At 44.3% G+C, this 20113-nt stretch overlaps 1 protein-coding gene across 1 annotated transcript in view; it reads right to left on the reverse strand.

The window, feature by feature from the left end:
* Positions 1-19877, reverse strand: part of PRSS23 (serine protease 23) — a 28930-nt gene extending 9053 nt beyond the window's left edge. Inside the window, exon 1 of the mRNA XM_070944030.1 lies at positions 19596-19877. The gene's annotated coding sequence lies outside the window, so the exon portion shown is untranslated. The remainder of the gene's footprint in view (positions 1-19595) is intronic.
* Between the last annotated feature and the right edge of the window lie 236 nt (positions 19878-20113).

Below are 20113 nucleotides of genomic sequence, written 5' to 3' on the forward strand. Positions count from 1 at the left end.
CCCGAAGATACGGAGGATCCCGGATCTACGCACCTTCCGCCGCGCTCTCAAGACCTTTTTATTTCACCAGGCTGGTCTGGCCTAACCTCTCCCATTCTCTTTTTAATGTAAATTTTAATGTAAATTTTAATTTGTTCTTAACCTGAGGTTTTAAATTTGTCTTGGGCTAAAATGATTTAATTCGATTTTACTTCTGCTCTTAAATTTTTGTATTCTATGTGTTTTATCTTGTGCCTGTTCACTGCCCTGAGTCCTTCGGGAGTAAGGCGGTATATAAATCAAATAAAATGAAAAAAATGAAAATGAAAAAATAAAATCACCTTTGGGACATAAGCCTGAAAAATGGTCATAAGTCACTGAATTCAGTGCCGTTGAAACTGTCACAAAATGAGCTGTCGTAAGTCGAGGACTACCTGTAATATTTTATGCAATGCCACAGCTTTCATTTTGATGGGATTTTTTGGGGGGAGGGGGGGACGGGGGGGACGGGGACACTGCTGTAAAATACGTGGCTTGCTGCAGAGTGATCTACAGAATTTCAGGCACCGTTCCAAATGATGACGGCATCCTCCCTTCGTGATGGAAGCTCCACCCACTTTCTATAGGCGTGACATGCCCCGTGTACAAAAGAGTGGAATTTGCATAAGAAAGGCACCGTGTTGCCTTATTCATTGGCATCCCCTTGACCCTACCTGCGGTTCTGCTCCAATATTTCCCAAAGTTATGATAAAAGTTGTTACGATTACTTCTGCCTTGCCCCAGGCATCTATCGCCTTGATGGCGAACGCAATTTACAGGATGAATAATATCAAATGTGTCAAGTATTTGTAAGCCATTGGCACATGTGTCATATAGACACCAGTGGAGGCAGAGAGTGTCTCCACCCCTGTGTGGAAAGGAGGGGCTGTTCTGTCCCCAACCACATGCACACACACCAACAGACGTTCAAGAGTTAAAGACCAAACCAGCCGGCAAAATCCTTTTCCTTATGATAACGGAACTTGGCAACAACCTAGTGGCTGCCTGCCAAGAGTTTATTATTTACAAAGAGGAGAGATAACTTCTCCCCACTTCTGATACATCAAAAGAAACAGCTCAATAATTACGGAGTTAATCAAGTCCAGAGATAATCCAGCAAAGTCTATAGCGAAAGTCCGGCAATGCAGAATGGCGTGGAAGCTTTCAGCTTTGTTCGTCACAAGGTTTGACTGGCCACCACGCTCCCTTTTATATCCTGTGGGGTGTGGTCCAGTGACTCAGCCTAATCTCGGGCAAGCCTTTTCTTCTGTTGCGTGCGCTTATCTCTGTGACGCTGGCGTGGATCCAGCCAAGACTCATTACCCTCATCACTGTCCATCTGTGGCTGCGTGGACGTGCTTGGCCCCGGCCCTATCTCTTGCCCTTCGGCGGACACCGAAGGCATTGCCAGAGAGGAGGGTCCTGGAGAGGGAGGCCTTGCCAACTCCTCTTCTTCACTCTCAGAGTCCTCTCCTGCCGATGACACAGGCTCAGGTAACAGAGCCACAACAGGCACTCTCTAGCTTCTTTTTTGTATCATCACTTATTATTATCCTTTCTGAAGTTTAGCTGTGAGCGCCAAGGCTTATGAGTAGACCAAACAGGAACACCTGCAGTCCAGGGAGGGGTCTATTAGCATATGTCAGAACCAGGGGTGAAATCCAGCATGTTCTGACAGGTTCTGGAGAACTGGTAGCGGAAATTTTGAGTAGTTCAGAGAACCAGCAATTGCCACCTCTGGCTGGCCCCAGAGTGGGGTGGGAATGGAGATTTTGCAATATCTTTCCCCTAGGAGTAGGGAGGGAATGGGGATTTTGCAGTATCCTTCCCCTGCCACACCCACCAAGCCACGCCCACCAAGCCACACCACGCCCACCACGCCATATCCACAGAACCGGTAGTAAAAAAATTTGGATTTCACCACTGGTCAGAACCCACCACGTCCAAGCAGTAGTTCTCAGCTGTGGGTCAGGAGCAACCCAGAGTGAAAAGGTCATACAAGCAAAGCCCTGTGTTAATTCATTTGTTATTTGGGGGTTATGCAGAAGTGGGATTCTACCGGTTTGGACCGGTTTGGGCGAACCGGTAGCTCCGACGATCAGTTGGGAGCGAACCGGTTCTCCCCCATGATCAGATGGGCCCACCCGTCCGCCTGCACTATTTTCCTACCTTTATCTTCTCAGCTGATTCATGCGGCAGAGCAGATTGCCTCGCCTCAGCTGTGTTTCTCCTCCGAAGAAACGCGGAAGTGAAGATTTCTTCAAACTGTGCGCGCGCGCAAAGCACACAATCACCGAACTGATTGTTAAACCGAGAGGATCCCATCACTGGGGTTATGATACAGCAAGCATTGAGAACCCACTGTAGTGGAATGTAATCTGGATTCCTAGGAGGGAGGGGGTGCATTCCAGAGGAGCAAGAGACAATGCAGCTTAGATACTCTGTGTGGGAGAAAGAGAGTGAAGATGGTTCCTCCCTAATAGTTCCCAGAGTATGCGTTCAATGGGGCAGGAAGTCTACTTTAGTTTGGCAAGATCTCTGTCTATAAGTGAGGAGTCTGCTTAGAAGAACTTCAACATCTCCTTTTGATTTTCAGAGCCCAACACCCACAGCCTAAAAGCTATAAGTCAGTGAAGGATCAAAGGAAGAATTCAAAAGATGGGTGGATACAACTGAACTGAGTTTTTTGGAAGCTATCCATCTGTCCGTCCATCTATCCATCATCCATCCATCATCTATCCATCCATCCATCTATCCATCCATCTATCTACCCATCTATCCATCCATCATTTCTCCATCCATCCATCCATCATCTATCCATCCATTCATCCATCATCTATCTATCTATCCATCCAACATCTATCCATCCATCCATCCATCTATTCATCCATCCATCCATCATCCATCATCTATCTATCTATCTATCTATCTATCTATCTATCTACCCATCCAACCATCTATCCAGATAGATAGATAGATAGATAGCTATCATCAATCAATCGATTGATCGATCAATCAATCTAATGTGTGTGTGTGATGATGTTATCTAGTTTGGATAATGAAACTAGGGCCTTGGATGGGACTTCAGAGGTCTTCTAGTCCAACCTCCTGCTGGATGGTGGGCCTGGTGGCTCAGCAGACTGATAGCATTGTGATTAACACCAGCTGTCTGCAATTACTGTAAGTTCGAATCTCACCAGGCTCAAGATTGACTCAGCCTTCCATCCTTTCTAAGGTAGGTAAGTTGAGGACCCAGTTTGTGGGGGCAATAAGCTGACTTTGTATGAATATACAAAAGTATGAAGGCTATTGCTTAACGCATTGCAAGCCGCCCTGAGTCTCCGGAGAAGGGCAGCATATAAATCAAATTATATATATATATAAACATCTCAAGAAAACCAGCAAGGGACCCATAATCTCACCGCCCTGAGTCCCTTTGGGGAGAAGGGCGGTATATAAATTCAATAAATAAATAATAAATGATCTCTCTCTCTCTCTCTCTCTCTCTCTCTCTCTCTCTCTCTCCCTCCCTCCCTCTCTCATATTCATTGTCTGTCTGTCTATGTATCTACCTACTTCAATCATTCCATGAATCGCTTTTCAACAAGGGACAGCATGTTGTGCGTCTGTTTTCTTTTTTTTTAAAGTCATTCTTTAGGAGGTCCTTTTCCAAACCCACCCCCTGGATAGATAGGGGAAGGGGTCTGAAAGCCATAATCTCCATTACAGCTCACGACAAAGGCAGTTTTTCTATGGTAAACGGTAGAGGAGAAAATGGATCACGAAGGGGACGAAAGAGAGATTCCTAAAATCAACGGCAGAGTGTACACCGACCCCCAACTCTCTTCTACCTTTGCCAAGTGAGACAGACCTTTACTGCAGTTAGTTAAGCGTGCAATCAACGGAGCCAAATCCCCCTTTCTAAAATCTGGGAGGGTGGGATGTTGCATTTTTAAAAACATAAGCTGTATCGATTACAACCGATAGGAATGATGCTGAAAAGCAGACTCAACTGCTTTGAGGGTTACAAGAGGAGACGAGCCAGGGGGTAAAAACACCCAAAGCCGTCTGGAAGTGTATGGGCTACGTGCCAGCAAATACAGTAGCCGCACAGCAGATATATAGGGCTCAACTGCACCCCCACCACACAAAAATAATAGGATCATGATGTTATTGGGTTAGCAGTTGGCAGGGCAAGTTGAATGGCTTAGTCTGGCTTGCCGTCCTTCTCCCCTCCTTCCCTTTGAAAAAAGAGCTTGGATATGCGCTGGAAAAGACTTGGATATAATAGAAGATGGAAATGTTTAACGATGGAGAAACCTTCATGTCTTATGAGACGATTGACAGTGATGTCTGCTTGTCAGCTGTAATAGATTTCCTACCAGATGCCGGGAGAATCTAACTAGAGACTGATCTCCAGCATCCTCTGAATGGATATGTTTGGGGATTGTTATGTGTGTTGGACCTAGTCTTTGGGTATTAGGTGAATTTCGTTGTATGGGTATACTGTGTATACACGTACAATAACAATAAAGTTATTTATTATTTATTTGGGGCATTTACCTGCCCCAAACTCATCAATTTAACAGAATAACAGAATAGCAGAGTTGAAGGGAACTTGGAAGTCTTCTAGTCCAACCCCCCCTTGTTAAGTGAACGTTGCCCCGTTTTAGGACCTTTCTTGCCACGGTGGTTAAGCAAATCACTGCAGTTGTTAAGTTAGTAACACGGGTTGCTAAGTGAGTCTTGTCTTCCCCACGGACTTCGCTTGTCAGAAGGTCGCAAAAGGGGGTCACATGATCCCAGGGACATTGCAATCGACATAAATACGAACCAGTTGCCAAGAGTCTTAATTTTGATCGCATAACCAAAGGGGATGCTGCAGCGGTCGTAAGTGTGAAAAAGTGGTCAGGACACTTTTTTTCAGTGCTGTTGAACAGTCACTAAATGAACTGTTGTAAGTTGAGGACTATCTGTAGTAGTAATATTATTATGATCAGTATTATTCTGTTGCTTTGCCTGTACACTGAGAGCTTCTGTACTGGAGGCAAATTCTTTGTCTAATCACATTTAGCCAAATAAAGTGTTTTGTTTTGTTCTGTTCTGTTCTGTTCTGTTCTGTTCTGTTCTGTTCTGTTCTGTTCTGTTCTCTTCTCTTCTCTTCTCTTCTCTTCTCTTCTGCTCTGCTCTGCTCTGTTCTGTTCTGTTCTGTTGCATTTTTTCTGCATTGCATTGCATTCTATTCTATTCTGTTCCTGTTCTATTCCTATTCCTATTCCTATTCCTATTCCTATTCCTATTCCTATTCCTATTCCTATTCCTATTCCTATTCTGTTCTGTTCCATTCCGTCTATTCTATTCTATTCTATTCTATTCTATTCTATTCTATTCTATTCTATTCTATTCTATTCTATTCTACTCTACTCTACTCTACTCTACTCTACTCTACTCTACTCTACTCTGCATTTTCTGCATTGCATTCTATTATATTCTGTCCCTGTTCCTGTTCCAGAAGTGGGCTTCATATTCTGTCACCACCGGTTCACCCAACACCGGAAATGTAAGCACATATGTGCGACTTCAAACAACATGGGAATTCACTCTCGCGCGCCATCCACCCATACATGTGATGTCAAATGACACGAGAATTCATGCGTCCACACATGCATACACAATCAAAACCACAGCGTATAGGACGGGATTGAGCCTGGGTGGGTGGGCAAATAGGCGGGGCCACCCGCAGGTCGCTACTACCAGTTCACCCGAACCGGTCCGAACCAGCTGAATACCACCTCTGTCCTGTTCTTGTTCTATTCCATTCCATTCTACTCATATCATGCTTTCCTTACTACTGTTGTGACCTAGGCTTACTGAGTCATTACAAGACAAATTAGTCCCAAACAAACCTATTTTATTGTAACAGCTGAGAATTACGTTCATTCCCAGCTGAGTCCCAATTAGTTGCAAAACAAGTCCTTCGGAAGAAGTCCTTCCGGACAATCACCAACCTTTATCTTCTTTGACACCCTGCCAAAGGCCTTACTTGGCAAAGCCCCACGAAATTCAGAAACAAACAAGAGATGCTGACTGGAAACAGAGTTAGCAACGTTACTTTCCTGCAAAAGGCCCAAGTGCCTTTGTTTCTCTTTTAAGCCTTATGGGAGGGGCCAATCATCTCCTGGCCTTACTCCTGAGTCGACCCTTTTGCTTTAGCTGCTCTTGCCTTCTGGCAGCTCTGCGCATGTGTGCACTAGGAACAGGCTCCTCCTGTTCCTTTGCCTCTCTGCTGTCAGACCCTGGGGGCTCCGGAGTTCGCGCATCATTCCCAGATGGCCCTGGCCCCATCTCTGCCTCCGAAGCAAAGCCCTTGTCCTGGCTTTCCCCAGACTCCAGGACTGTCCCAGGTTCCTCCCCATCCTCCTCACTGTCCGACTCCGCTGCCAGCTCTGCAGGCTGCTGTTGGACCACAACAACTACTCAGCTACAGACACATAGTTTGTTACCTCATTAAATGGGCAAATTTTACCTCTTGACCATAGTTTTTCATCTCTTATCTAACCTAGAAACAAGGATATTTTCCCGACAGCGAGCACAATTAATCAATGGAATAGCTTGCCTCCTGCAGTTGTGGGTCCTCGATCACTGGAGGTTTTCAGAAGTAGATTGTACAACCATTTGACCCAGATGGTATGAGATTCCTGCCTTTTTTCTTTTTTAAAATTTTTTTATTTATATGCCGCCCTTCTCCGGAGACTCAGGGCGGCTTACAATGCGTTAAGCAATAGCCTTCATACTTTTGTATATTTATACAAAGTCAGCTTATTGCCCCCACAAACTGGGTCCTCAATTTACCTACCTTAGAAAGGATGGAAGGCTGAGTCAACCTTAAGCCTGGGGAGATTTGAACTTACAGTAACTGCAGACAGCTGGTGTTAATCACAATGCTATCAGTCTGCTGAGCCACCAGGCCCACCAACCAGCAGGAGGTTGGACTAGAAGACCTCTGAAGTCCCGTCCAGCTCCATGATTCGTTCTCCTATTGCCTCAGCCGACCTCAGTCAGCAACCAAAAACAAAGAAAATGCTATTTGTTTTTTGGGCCAGACCAAAAAGGCAGTTGGAGAGAATGGATTGGAGAACGAATCCGGGTGTGCGTTCACGGTCATTCAGATAAGAAGTTAAACATTAATTTCTCTCCAAAAGGAACCGTTTTATGTAACGCTCTGTAAATACCTAAATGAAAAACAGAACCCAGCGAAATTAAACCTGTAAGCCGAGCTTCGCCCTCAACTTCTCAAACCACAAGGATATATTCCCACCCCCCACTCCCCACCCCCCCCAAATCTAGCCATGCCAAAGAAAAGTCCACATTTATAACCAAAGAGCAAACTGATTCCATCACGCGTCTAATGTATAGCTTGGAAGCTTGGGCCATTTTTGAATAAATACGGTTGTAAAAATTGGAAAGTTATTTTGGAGCGGTAGTAGTAACTTCTTGAGCGCCCACTAGGAAAAGAAAAACCACTCGGCAGAAATTTGGCACGTCAGAAAGATCAGGCAAAAATCCAAACCTGCTAATGGTGGCCCAGTTCCCACAACCACATGGTCACAATGCTTTAACCGAGAGTTAGGTAAGCCAGAAATGCCTAGGTTTGCATATTGTTCTAAGCCATAATTTATAAATTTATTTAGTTATTTATTTTATTTCCAATTTATATACCACCCTTCTCCCTGAGGACTCAGGGCGGTGTACAGCCAGAATTAAGAACATGAAATACAAATATTAAAAAAACAATTAAAATTATATAAATTTGGCCTAAAAATTAAAAATCACAAACCAATTAAAACATTTAAAAATTTCTTCTTAAGCCAGCCCGGCTTGCTGGAAAAAGTGGGTTTTAAGGGCACGGCGGAAGGCACCGAGGTCTTGGATTCTCCTTATCTCTGGGGGCAACTGATTCCAGAGGGTAGGTGCCCCCACAGAGAAGGCCCTCCCCTTGGGGGTCACCAGCCTACATTGTTTGGCTGATGGCACCCTGAGGAGGCCTTCTCTGTGGGAGCGCACGGGTCGATGGGAGGTCGTCGGTAGCAGCAGGCGGTCTCGAAGATAGCTAGGCCCTATGCCATGGAGCGCTTTAAAGGTGATGACCAACACCTTGAAGCGCACCCGGAAGACCACCGGGAGCCAGTGCAGCTCGCGCAGGAGCGGTGTTACAATGACAAGAGTTGCATTGAGGGGCATCAGCAACGAGCTAGAAACTCATCAAAACAATGAGATTGCATCATGACCCAACCATCCTTTATGTATAGGCAGTCCTCGACTTACGACCGCAACTGAGCCCCAACATTTCTGTTGCATGATTCATGTTTATGCTTGTTTCAGTGTCCTGGGGCCATGGGATCGGTCACCTTTTCCGACCTTCTGATACGCAAATTTCAATGGGGAAGCCACTTTACAACGATGTTACTAACTTAACAAGTGCAGTGATTCACTCCACAACAGTGGCAAGAAAATTTGTAAAATGGGGCAAAACTCACTTAACAACTGTCTCGCTTAGCCACGGAAACTTTGGGCTCAAGTGTGGTCGTAAGTCGAGGACTACCTGTAATGCAACCCACTAAGAAAGTCTCCGTTATAATGATCTAAAACTGCAATTACAGAATTGGAAGAATTCAATCCCAAGGGCTCTGGGATTCAATATTCATTTGGTACAAAATTCCAAGTGAAAGCATCTCCGACCAGGTTTCTGTCCAACTTCTACTTGAATACATCCAGTAAGTAGGAGCTCCTCACTTCTTTCACTGGTGTCAGAAAAGCTCAATTGTGGTCGTAAGTCAAGGACTACCTGTATACCCATGTTTCCCCAAAAATAAGACCCTGTCTTTTATTTTTTTGAACCCCGAAGTAAGTGCTTGGCCTTATTTTCAGGGAGGTTTTGTTATTTTGGGGTGCGTGGAGCAAGATGGGGCTCCTCTTGCCATCTTACCTGATTTCCAGCTCTGCATTTAAATATTTTCGGGGAGGGCTTATTTTCAGGGGGAAGCTTATTTTAGTACATGTGCTCAAAAGCCCGATTGGGTTTATTATCAGGGGATGTCTTATTTTCGGGGAAAGAGGGTAGTTTTTTGGAAGACTTAACTCAAGGGTGTGAAATTGTGCTTGCCAAAGTTGCACTCCAAGATCTGGCGAGGCTAAGAGGTTTGGGTGTGTTCCGAGGGTGAAGTGGGTACCTTAAGCGGTTGCAAGGCTTAAGACGCCCATTTAGCCCTAAAGGTCTTCAGAAACAGAGCCTGGATAGCTCAACAGACAGAAGCACTGTAATTTAACACCAGCTGTCTGTAATTAAAGTGAGTTCGAATCTCGCCAGGCTCAAGGTTGACTCAGCCTTCCATCCTTTCTAAGGTAGGTAAATTGAGGACCCAGTTTGTGGGGGCAATAAGCTGACTTTGTATAAATATACAAAAGGATGAAGGCTATTGCTTAACGCACTGTAAGCCGCCCTGAGTCTCCAGAGAAGGGCGGCATATAAATCAAATTAAAAAAAAAAAAAGAACAAAAGCAGAGGTGGGCTGCTGCCGGTTTGGACCGGTTCGCCCGAACCAGTTGTTCTGATTCTGCGCAGTTCGGAGAACTGGCAAATTGGACCACCAGCTGGCCCTGCCCCCACCCATTTTTCGGGCTGTTTTCGGGACCATTTTCAGGTCATTTTTCTGGCCAAAATCAGCCTGAGAACGGCCTGAAAACGGCTCGAAAAACAGCCTGAAAACAGCCAAAAACCAAACCATTTTCCTGGCCAAAAGTGGCTTGAAAAAGGGCCTGAAAAACAGCCCGAAAAATGTCCCAAAACAGGTTGTTTTTTTGGGGCCGTTTTCAGGCCATTTTGGGAAACGGCCTGAAAACGGCCCCCAAAAAAGCCTGAAAATTGCTCAAAAAGAGCCTTGGTAGTACAGTGGTCTAGGGCACCCTGTTATTAAGCTGGTTATTAAGACCAGCTGCCTGCAATTACTGCAGGTTCGAATCTCGCCAAGGCTCAAGGTTGACTCAGCCTTCCATCCTTTCTAAGGTAGGTGAAATGAGGACCCAGTTGTGGCGGCAATAAGCTAACTTTGTATAAATATATACAAAAGGATGAAGGCTATTGCTGAGCACATTGTAAGCCGCCCTGAGTCTCCAGAGAAGGGTGGCATATAAATCAAATTAAAAAAAAAAAAAGCTGGCTGCGAGAGGAAGAGAAGCCAGGTGAGCTGGACTCAACATGTCCCCTCATCCCAGAAGCAGCAACCTCGCACTTGTCCCCTCTCTACTAGCCCCCTTCTTCACACTGGATCACCCAGCAACGGAGACGGAGAGGGAGAAGGGGGTGGCATTTTTGTGTGCTCCTGTTTCTGTGTGGCGCTCTCCCCTCAATGCTAGCGGCCGCCGCTGCCCCCTTCTCCAAAGAATGGGGCTAGCAGAGAGGGGAGTGTGAGAAGTTGCTGATTCTGGGATAAAGGGACCCGGGAAGCGTCTGGGTCCAACTTACTCAGCTTCTCTTCTTCTCTCAGCCAGCTTTCCCAATCTAGCTTGACGCAGTCTCTCTCTCACACACACACACAAACACACACACACACACGGACACAAACAGGTTGGATCTTTCTTTCCTCCCGCTCCACCACCACCACCAGAGACCCCTGGATTCCATCCCCAACCCTGCCTGTCCCATACAGGTATCACTCACACAAGTGACGTAGAGTTGGCCACACCCACTCAGTCACATGACCCACCCAGCCCCGCCCACCCAGCCAGTCATTAGGGCAGAGAACCGGTTGTTAAAAAATTCGGAGCCCACCACTGAACAAAATTGACTTAAATGTGAGGCCCCACGCATTCTAGAGTTTGTAGGAAAAAAAGTCATCATAATCCAGAATCAGGAGAAATCTGGTATCACCTCTTCTAATGTGTTTCCCCAAAAATAAGACCCTGTTTTATATTTTTTTTGAACCCTGAAATAAGCGCTTGGCCTTATTGCCATGCGCTCAAAAGCCCGATTGGGCTTATTATCAGGAGATGTCTTATTTTGGGGGAAACAGGATAACAGTTTTCATTTAAAAGCATACCTTTTGTGAGGTAGGCCTCACTTAATCCCTGCCCTGTTGAGCAACCATTTTGAATTATAACGGTGCTGAAAAGCTAACTTTACAACTGGTCCTCATGCTTAACACACATTTTGATTTTTTTTATTCGTTTATGTTATAACATACAAAAATACAAAAGCAAATAGTAGGAAAAATAGGGAAGGGGAAAGGGAAGGAGAAAGGGTGAAAAAGGGGAAAAAAGAAAGAAAAAGAATTGACTTCTGATTCCTTTTGGTGCAGTAGACTAAGGCATTAACATCAAACCTCATTTTTTTTACTTTTCCATAATAGTTTAAACTAGCCATTTCTATAACAACAAATCTATCTAATTGGTAAAACCCAAAATCGAAGTTTCGGTTGTTTTTCCATCTCAAGCACAAAGTCCAGAAGTGGTTTCCAAGTAGAAATAAAAGTATTTGTATGTTTTTTTACTTGGATCAAAGCCGTCAATTTAGCCATCTCTGCTAATGGTTTGCTATACACTTACAACCATTGTAACATCTCTGCGGACAAATGATTGACATTTGTACTCTTCCAATAAGCGTCAATGGAGTCAATGGAGAAGCCGGCGGTAAAAATGATAAGACACAGTCGTGTGATGTCTCGCTTCACGACTACATTGCTTAACAGACTCCCCATTGTCATTAAACAAGGACTACCTATAATTCATTCTCTCAGAAGCAGTGGAGAGCACCTCATTTATCAGATCTGTCGCATCAGATGAAAATGAGCAGGAGCTCACAGAAGCTTATGCCTTCAAATAAAATCTGGTAATGTTTGAAAGTGTGCTTCTTAGACTCCTGATTTTTGGAATCCATTCTCTGAAGATCACTACAAAGAGTCTTGCACTCTGGACTTTTTTGTACCCAACTAAGGTAAACACTTTCCTGTGTTTTCCTGGCATTTGGCTCACTGCCATAAATGGATACCAAGTGGGGTGACAAATGATAAAATCTTTCCTTTTTCCACCACTACACAAACAGTTGTTATTGTTCAGTCACTAAGTGGCATCTGGCTCTTCACAACCCCACAGATCAGAGGATACCAGGCTTCCTTGCCCTCCACTGTTTCCCAGAGTTTGCCCAAATTCATGTGCATTGCATTGATGACACTACCTACAAAACTACAAAAACAGATGCTGAGACTCTAGAAAGAGTTCAGAGGAGATCAACCAGGATGATTAGGGGACCGGAGGCTAAAAGATATGAAGAACGGTTGCAGGAACTGGGCAGGGCTAGTCTAGTGAAAAGAAGGATCAGGGGAGACATGATAGCAGTCTTCCAATATTTGAGGGGCTGCCACAGAGAGGAGGGGGGGTCACACTATTCCCTAAAGTACCTGAAGTCCAGACAAGGGCTAATGGATGGAAACTGAACAAGGAGAGATTCAACCTGGAAATGAGGAGAAATTTTCTGATAGTGAGAACAATCAACCCATGGAACAGAAGTTGCCTTTGGAAATTGTGGGTGCTTCATTACTGGAAGCTTTCAAGAAGAGACTAGATAGCTACCTGTCAGAAATGGTATAGGATCTCCTGCTTGGGTGGGGGGGGGGGTTGGACTAGAAGACCTCCAAGGTCCCTTCCAACCAGTGGTGAGTTGCTACCAGTTCGCCCTGGATCGGGCGAACTGGTAGCGGCGGTGGGAGGCTCCGCCCACCCGCCCAGATGCTTCTGCGCATGCAAACTAACCGGTAGCAAACTAAATTGAAACCCACTACTGCTTCCAACTCTGTTATTCTATTCTGTTCTGTTCTGTTCTGTTCTGGTCTGGTCTGGTCTGGTCTGGTCTAGTCTAGTCTAGTCTAGTCTAGTCTAGTCTAGTCTAGTCTAGTCTAGTCTAGTCTAGCCTATTCCATCCTCTGCCATCCCCTTCTCCTTTTGTCTTTGATCTTTCCCAACATCAGGGTCTTTTCCAAGGAGTCATTAAAAACATATGAGCATTAAAAGTTAAACCATTACAATTAACAACAACAACTGAGTGAAAGGGACCAATACTTTAATGGGAAGGAGGTGGGGTCTACCAACCATCGCTCTGTAGTTTCTATCTGCTCCACTACCATTGAACTGGCTGCAGGTGATATTTTAATGCCCTTCTCCGATTAAAGAAGATAAGCGGGATGAGACCTGGAGACTATTTGAATGGGAGACCTTCAAGGGTTCTCAGGGCTTTAGACTAGCCTGACAAGTTGGGGAAATCTCCTGGAAGAAAGAAATATTCCGTATTGTCATAGAACATAGAATCATAGGGCTGGGAGGGACTTCAGAGGTCCTCCAGTCCAACTTCCTGCTCGAGTCAGGAAGTTTCTTACTCAATCAAATGGTTGTTCAGTCTATTTTTGAAAACCCCCAGTGTTGGAGCACCACAAACCCCAGGAAGCAAGCTATTCTACTGATTAATTGTTCTCACTGTCAGAAAATGTCTCCTTATTTGTAGATGGTCTCTCTCTTTGACCAAGCTTACATTCATTGCTTCTTCTTCTCCTGCTTTCTGGTGCCCTAGACCAGTGATGGCTAACCTTTTTGCCATCGCGTGCCATGAAGGGGGATGGGGGAGGTTCGCGCGTGAGCATGCCCACACCCATGATTCTATGCGCCCCGCCCCGTGCATGCGCGTGTGACCCCCCTCCCCCCAGGTCCTGGCACGTGATGTCCCGGTAGGCCCGTTTTTCTGTCTCACCTGGATCCAGATCCTCTCTATGCATCTGGGGAGGGCAAAAACAGCCTTCCCCACCCCACCCGCAGGCCCTCCAGAGGCAGGAAACAGCCTGTTTCCCTACTTCTGGTGGGCCCAGAAGGCCCCAAAATTAGCTGGCCAGCGCGTGCATGCGCACCCTAGCTGAGCTGGCGTGCCAAGCGACATGGCTTTGCATGCCACCTGTGGCACGCGTGCCATAGGTTCGCCATCACGGCCCTAGACAATAATAGAATAACAAGAGTTGGAAGGGACCTTGGGGGTCTTTTAGTCCAACCCTCTGTTCAAGCAGGAGACCCTGTACCATTCCAGATAAATGGTGTACAGTCTCTTCTTAAAAACTTCCAGTGTTGGAGCATCCACAACTTCTGGAAGCAAGCTGTTCCACTGGTTAATTGTTTTCACTGTTAGGAAGTTTCTTCCTTAGTTCTAGGTTGTTTCTCTCCTTGATTAGTTTCCATCCATTGTTTCTTGTCCTACCTTCAGATGCTTTGGAGAATAACTTGACTCCCTCTTCTTTGTGGCAGCCCTTTAGATACTGGAACGCTGCTATCATATCACCCTAGTCCTTCTTTTCATTAAACTAGACCTGTCCAATTCCTACAACCATTCTTCGTATGTTTTATCCTCCAGATCCCTCATCATCTTTTCTGCACTCTTTCTAAAGTTTCAACAAGAGCCTTGGTAGTACAGTGGTCTAAAGCACCCTGTTATTAAGACCAGCTGCCTGCAAATACTGCAGGTTTGAATCTCGCCAGGCTTAAGGTTGACTCAGCCTTCCATCCTTTCTAAGGTAGATAAATTGAGGACCCAGTTGTGGGGGCAATAAGCTGACTTTGTATAAATATACAAAAGGATGAAGGCTATTGCTTAGCGCATTGTAAGCCGCCCTGAGTCTCCGGAGAAGGGCGGCATATAAATCAAATTCAAAAAAATATATCTTTTTTTTATAGTGGTGATGATAACTCGATCTCCTTTTCTTTGTGACAACCTGTCAAGGACTAGAAGACCGTTCTCATGTCTTCCCCATCATTCTCTTTGATAGACTAGAACTATACCTAGTTCCCTCAACTGTTGATCATACAATTTAATCTCCAGACTGTCTATCACCCTTATTGTTCGGGAAGTCACAAGAACTTCACTTGAACTGGAAGGAGATTTTATGTACTCTTGAAGTACCTTTTCTCAAACCTGTATTTTGAGAACTTCAGCAAAACACCAACGAGAGAGAGAGAGAGAGAGAGAGAGAGAGAGAGAGAGAGAGAGAGAGGGAGAGAGAGAATGATTTCCTGGGCAAACATTCATGATCCTGCGGCCAAAAGGACTCATTTAATTAATTGCTTTGAGAACTTGCCAGATTGGAAAAGCAGGGTGTAAATCAAATTAGGAAACAAACAGATAATATAACTCAAATGGGTGGGTCAAACGGGACATGTCTCCTTAAGTGGAAATAATCTCAAAATCAGTCTGCATGGAAACTGCAAGATCATACAGTGGCTTAGAATCCCATTGTGTGCAGAAGTTGTGATTGGCAGCAATTAAACCAATAGACACTTCTTCAAAGAAATAAGAATAATTGTGTATTTCATCATCTGTAAATCTTGCCCTTTTTTTCTTGAGCTGTGGTTTTTTGTTTTTTTTTTAGTCTTGGCTTAGTATAATTAAACTAAAATAAGTACACAAATTATTCACATAGAGAACATATGTTTCCGTAGAAAGCCCTTATCTCCAGGAAGGAAAAATATGCTGTCGTGCCTCATTAAAAACACATTTAAAACAAGCACTCCCAAATAAACCAAGAAGTTCCAGACATACTGTATTCTGATGTAAGAACCCAAAGACTCAACCAAGATAAACGAAACCACATCATTTAATGTGAGCTGTAAGAGCACGAATTAGACAATAGTTTCAAATGATCTTTTTTCTGAAAACTGACTGGTTAGTCATCTTGGTCACAAATAACATTTGTTGCCATGTTGCAGTATTGTGCTGGCCTACTTTACAGGGCTGTTGGAGAAGAGCAAACCAAATTCCAGAGAGATTACAGAATAGCAAGCAATCAGCTAACAAGATAAGGACTAAACATCTGGTGGGAGGTGCCTAATTTTGTGCCAATTTTTAAAAGGATGAAAGACTATCTGGTTCATGACTTAGCAATCATCAGAAGCATTCCTAATTTTAATGCAACACTCTTTAATTTAATTTCCAGTGTACCTACTAAGTCTTGCTGGGTGAGTCACTGGGCATGCACAGAGCAACGTTGCTTTCTCACAGAGAGAAGGAGGGTAACCCAGAGCAAAATCTAGATTTTGCTTGCAAAAGTTTCCCAGTTGAATACGCGTCCTGCCCACAAGACAGGAAACTCAATAAAACAATCCTAGAGAGACCAAAACTTTGATCTTTACAGAAGTAGCTTCTTAAATTCCTTAGCAAATTCAAAGAATAATAAGGGGAAAAGAGCAAATTCATACAAATCAGGTACCCTGAAGTTTAGATAAGTGGAAAGAGAAGAATGTTATCCAAGATGAAATACGTCTCTGCAGGTTTCTCCATTCTGGTGCCGTCTAAACATCGCAGCTTCCAGAATTCCCAGGCGTGCTAGAGGAATTCTGGAATGCTTGCCTTAATCAGGATGGGGGAGGCTAAAGCCTGGGTTATGAGATCAACCGCTTTTAACTTTGGCAAGTCACATTTTTGGACAATTAAAGGTGTGTACACAACCTAAGTTCAGGCAGGCAGGAAAGAAGTACAGGTAGTCCTCGACTTTACAAACATTTGTTTAGTGACTGTTCATGGAACATCAAATATAGAATAGAGTTGGAAGGGACCTCGGAGGTCTTCTAGTCCAACCCTCTGCTCAAGCAGGAGACCCTGGCTTATACCATGTCAGATAAATGGTTGCCCAGCCTCTTTTTGAAAGCCTCCAGTGGTGGAGCACCCACAACTTCTGAAGGCAAAGCTGTTCCATTGGTTGATTGCTCTCACCGTTAGGAAATGTCTCCTTTGTTCTAGGTCGCTTCTCTCCTTGGTAAATGTCCATCCATTGTTTCTCATTGTGTGTATCTATCTACGGTATGTATCTATCATCTATCTATCTATCTATCTATCTATCTATCTATCTATCTATCTATCTATGGTAGCTATCTATCTAATCTATCTATCAATCAATCATCTATCTATATATCTATCTATCATCTATCTATGGTAGCTATCTATCTAATCTATCTATCAATCAATCATCTATCTATATATCTATCTATCATCTATCTATGGTAGCTATCTATCTAATCTATCTATCAATCAATCAATCATCTATCTATATATCTATGGTATCTATCTATCAATCATCTATCTATCTATCATCTATCTATCTATCTATCTATGATATCTATCTATCAATCATCTATCTATCTATCATCTATCTATTTATCTATCTATCATCTATCTATGGTAGCTATCTATCTAATCTATCTATCAATCAATCATCTATCTATATATCTATCTATCATCTATCTATGGTAGCTATCTATCTAATCTATCTATCAATCAATCAATCATCTATCTATATATCTATGGTATCTATCTATCAATCATCTATCTATCATCTATCTATCTATCTATCTATGATATCTATCTATCAATCATCTATCTATCTATCATCTATATATTTATCTATCTATCATCTATCTATGGTAGCTATCTATCTAATCTATCTATCAATCAATCAATCATCTATCTATATATCTATCTATCATCTATCTATCTAATCTATCAATCAATCATCTATCTAATCTATCAATCTATCAATCAATCATCTATCTATCTATCTATCTATCTATCTATCTATCTATCATCTATCTATATATCTATCTACATCTATCTACGGTAGCTATCTATCTATCTATCTATGGTATCTATCTATCTATCTATCTATCTATCTATCTATCTATCTATCTATCTATCTACATCTATCTACGGTAGGTATCTATCATCTATCTATCTATCTATCTATCTATCTATCTATCTATCTATGGTATCTATCTATCTATCTATCTATCTATCTATCTATCTATCTATCTATCTATCTATCTACATCTATCTACGGTAGGTATCTATCATCTATCTATCTATCTAACTATCTATCTATCTATCATCTATCCAATCACCCAGCTCACCAAAAGAGACTCTGGGCAGTGCACAACAATGAGATAAAACAACTTTGCTGTTGTTCCTATTCATTTTCACGCTGTTAATTTCAGCCCACTGAATAGTCCAACAACCTACTGAAAACTTTGGAAGTGCCCTTTCTGTTTTCTAGAGCATTAGCTGTGCCACCAAGTTTGACCCTGTCTAGTTCCTTGGATTCGTTGTCCACGTTTCCTTGATACCCACTAAGTAGCCACCTTTCCAATGAATCGAATACAGCCACTTTACCAAAAACGAATTTTGTTTCATCCAGAAGTCGCACCGGCAACCATCACCGGTAGCGGCCGAAAGGAAGGACCCGCCTTCGATCGGGGGTATTTTGTCCTCCAGTGTAGCCCCTGGAAAGACTTCCTCCCCATTGGAGGCTTCCAGCTGCTTTTTCAATGCAAAGAGGGATTTCCCAGTGGGAAGACTCAGGGCGCCCCAAGGGGCTTCGGTGCCCCCGCAAAACCCGCACGGGAGCTGCAGCTGTGGTTCAGACGGCGGGGGCGGGAGAGGGTCTTTTCATCGCGGTTGGACCCTACCTCCCATTATCCCTGATCACTGGCCATATCGCCCGGGAGCCTCGAGGGATGGGGCTTTCCAGAGCATCAGCTGCGGGGGTCGCCGGTCCCCTCCGCCCATACTGCGCGCTCTCTTTCTCTCTCTCTCTCTTCCTCCTTCCCCCCCTCTCTCTGTATCTCTCTCTCTCTCTCTGTATGTATCTCTCTCTCTCTGTGTATTTCTCTCTCTCTCTCTCTCTCTCTCTGTGTGTGTGTGTGTGTGTATGTATCTCTCTCTCTCTCTGTGTATCTCTCTCTCTCTGTGTATCTCTCTCTCTCTCTCTCTCTCTCTCTGTGTGTGTGTGTGTGTTTGTGTGTGTGTATGTATCTCTGTATCTCTCTGTACCTCTCTCTCTCTGTGTGTATCTCTCTCTCTCTGTGTATCTCTCTCTCTCGCTCTCTCTCTCTCTGTGTGTGTGTGTGTGTGTTTGTGTGTGTGTGTATGTATCTCTGTATCTCTCTGTATCTCTCTCTCTCTCTCTCTGTGTATGTATCTCTGTATCTCTCTCTCTGTATCTCTCTCTCTCTCTGTATCTCTCTCACTCTCTGTGTATGTATCTCTGTATCTCTGTATTTCTCTCTGTATCTCTCTGTATTTCTCTCTCTGTATCTGTGTGTGTGTGTGTGTATGTATCTCTGTATCTCTCTCTCTCTCTCTCTGTGTATGTGTGTGTGTTTGTGTGTGTGTATGTATCTCTGTATCTCTCTGTATCTCTCTCTCTCTCTGTGTGTATGTATCTCTGTATCTCTCTGTATTTCTCTCTCTGTATCTCTCTCTCTCTCTGTATCTCTCTCACTCTCTGTGTATGTATCTCTGTATCTCTGTATCTCTGTATTTCTGTATCTCTCTGTATTTCTCTCTCTGTATCTGTGTGTGTGTGTGTGTATGTATCTCTGTATCTCTCTCTCTCTCTCTCTCTCTCTGTGTGTGTGTGTGTGTGTGTGTGTGTGTATCTCTCTCTCTGTATCTCTCTCTCCCTCTCCCTCTCCCCCTCCCTCTCTCTCTCTCCTTCGCCACTTACCTCTGCCGCAGCTTTTAAGGGCGCCGAAAGTTTTCTTCTGAAAGCAAAGTTTGGTCAGAGTTGAAAAGTGATGATAACAAAGATCAGGCAGGTGGGTACCGACAGCCCATCCCGTGCAGGTTTCCCCGCACTGCCGATCCCGGCTCCCTCTTTCCCCAAAATAAGATTTTTTAAAAAAATAAAATAAAATCAGAGGGTTTTTTTCTCCCCGCGAGCGCAGGGAGAGCCCAGTTCCCACGCGCGAGGGAGTCCGAGGGAGTGGGCGAGCGCTTTTCTCCCGCGGGTGGATTTCTTTTTTTTCCTGGGTGGGTGGGAGGGAGGGGAGCCCCCGGAGGGGGAGGAGGAGGAGGAGGAGGTAAGAGGGCAACGCGATCCGCGGAGGTGCGAGCTGGGAGCCCCGCCGCGCTCCTTCTGCGAGCTCCGGGCTTGAGCCCCGCTTGTCAAGGCGAGGAAGGCGGAGGCGGAGATGCTGGGCAGGCGGAGGAAAAGTTCAGGACTGCTCGGCAGCCGGCGGCGTG

The sequence above is a fragment of the Pituophis catenifer genome, unplaced genomic scaffold (genome assembly GCF_029215685.1).
Source record: "Pituophis catenifer annectens isolate HBS135680 unplaced genomic scaffold, rPitCat1.0.hap2 SCAF_4, whole genome shotgun sequence".
In the NCBI taxonomy this organism is placed as follows: Eukaryota; Metazoa; Chordata; class Lepidosauria; order Squamata; family Colubridae; genus Pituophis; species Pituophis catenifer.